This window comes from Denticeps clupeoides, chromosome 9, assembly GCF_900700375.1.
Source record: "Denticeps clupeoides chromosome 9, fDenClu1.1, whole genome shotgun sequence".
NCBI lineage: Eukaryota > Metazoa > Chordata > Actinopteri > Clupeiformes > Denticipitidae > Denticeps > Denticeps clupeoides.
The window spans coordinates 19325370-19328019 of NC_041715.1; positions in this window are offsets into that span (position 1 = coordinate 19325370).

A 2650-nucleotide genomic window follows, 5' to 3' on the forward strand; every position below is an offset into this window, starting at 1 on the left:
AATGCATTACAGTAATAGTTAAACATTTGTGGTGTAATTTTGCACTACACACTTAATGTACATAGTGCTAAAATAGTCAGGAACCGTATTGTATGGCAACATAATGCCTCCCGTACAATATGAAGTCTCGTTACCATAATCAGCACAGGGCACAGTTCTTGGATGCTTTTGCTAGTCAGCTTTGCTCAGACCTTTGAACATATTGCAGCACATTGTGCACACAAAGAAGAGTTAACACCTGGAAACTGCACCCAGCACCGTCAAAGTACCGCATTGGGGGTGGGGAAGAGGTTAATGCTTTTTGGTCTACATTTGTGACTTTTGTTTTGAGTTTTTTTGACAGAATGGATTTCATATGGTCATTCCAGCATCAGATGGATCAGGACGTCATCTCTGTGTTAGTTAATGAGAAGGTATGCCCATTAAAAAAAAAAAAAAAAAAAAAGGTTTTACCATTTTGGGGGGGAAAATGCTGTCCTGGTTTGTATTCATGTCCTCGTTTTGGTGTCCTGTTAAACTACTATATTATTCTGTCATGTGAAGTCATTTTTCTCCTTTTTGTTAAATGCAGTTGAATTTGAACCTGAGCTGGCATGTCCATGTCCACTCCTGTCATGAGATCTCCCGCATGTTTTGCTGGAACCTCAAGTTTTAAACTATTCTGTTAAAACATTTACATTTACATTTACAGCGCTTATCAGACGCCCTTATCCAGAGCGACTTACAATCAGTAGTTACAGGGACAGTCCCCCTGGAGCAACTCAGGGTTAAGTGTCTTGCTCAGGGACACAATGGTAGTAAGTGGGGTTTGAACCTGGGTCTTCTGGTTCATAGGCGAGTGTGTTACCCACTAGGCTACTACCACCCACTTAAAAGATAACAGCCTTGCTGTCATGTGTTGCCATAAGATCAGAAGGCTGCAGTATTGAACAATTTGGTTAATAACTTGGACGGTAGAACTTGCTATACGTATGTTCAGTGTGGCTAGTCATTCATTTAATTACTGTACCTATCTACTCCGCTAGGAACATAGCTTTTAACTTGCAATTTTATGTTTGGTGGATTTTTCACTGTACAGTAATCCCTACTGTCCAGCCTCCTTTCCTTTGGATATTGACCCTTGTGCGGTCAATGGAATGGCAGATGAGCAGCATGGGTGACAGAATTGTAACTTGGCAGTATTGCAGGAGAGAAGTGAATGCACTTGAAAGAAGTTCAGCTGTGTCAAAGGACACTGAAAATCTAATGAATAAAATTAGACTAGGGGTGACACAGTAATTCTGTTCCACCACCGAGGGGCCAAGACTGAGAAGTGACTAGATGAGCGTCTTCCTTTTACCTTCAGAGATGGAGGGACCAGGTGAGCAGTACTGGAGGCTCGGAGAATACAAGGTGCAGTGTAATAAGGTGTTCCTTTGCTATTTGCTAGTCCAGCACAATTGGCTTAGCAGAGTATATAAAATAATCAGATTCTTATCCTGAAATTCCCCACCAAGCAACCCTTCATCTTTGATGTTATGCAGATGATCTAACCAAAACTCCACACTCTGTTTGCGGAGAACTCCCTACCAATTCATTGGCTGCCTGTGCTTCGGTCATTCGGTCACTCTTTTCACCACTATTTAAGTTGTAAGAACCACTGAATGTCTCAAATACAGCTGTTCTCAACACTCATGTCTGCTCTTTGATTGCGAGGACCGCCACCAGTTTCTCTGTTTCCAGAAAATAGCCCCCAAAGACCTTTGGATTACTCCTTATGTATTGAGCCACAAAATCTTCCTTGAGAATCCATCTATGGCATTACTTATACATACGCAAAAAGGTTTCAATGTGTCATACAAAATTTGGTCCCCTGATAAAATAAGCCCTTCTCAGATCTGTGTCTACTGGGTCAAAACTTGAAAGGATATCACAGGCATCTTCTTTTTGTACTTTACTTAACTTTATTTAGCAGATGCTTTTAGCCAAAGCGACTTACAAGGGGAAGACACCAGCAAATCTCATTCGATTTCTTTCGCAATACAATGTCTTGCACTAAAAATGTATATCTAATGTCTGTATACTTAAGACTTAAGTGGAAATATGGTTCAATTAGTTGTGATTTACCACAATTGAGGGGGGTATAAGGCATCTGCAGGGTAACCAGGGACCGTTCACAACTTGTACAATGTCTGAAACACAAAAAGGGTCGAAGGGTGTATTGTTTTTATAAGAAAGTTATTGTATATGGATTATATTACTCAAATGCTCCAGGTTAGAGTAATGAAACCTCATATTGTATGGGAGGAGTTACGTTGCTATAAGTTTGTTTCAGTTCCTGACTATTTTTCAACCCAAATATTTTTCTACATGACCCCTAGGGGGCTCCGTACACTCGAGCAGCAGGGTGAACTGAGCAGTGTTATCCCAGCACTGGCTTTTACATCCTTTCATGACAAGCCATGAAACACAGCTGTTTTCTTCTGATTTAAATAAGTAATTTTTTTCATTCATTTAAAAAAAAAAAAGAAAAAAAAAAAAAAAAAGTTACCTTTGTGTTTTGAGGTGTTTTTTTTTCTTTTCTTTAACAAACATAAAAACATGTGTCGCCAGAACTTTGAGGTCAAGCTGGTGTATATCAGTGCAGATGAAATTCAGTCATCAAGAGTTA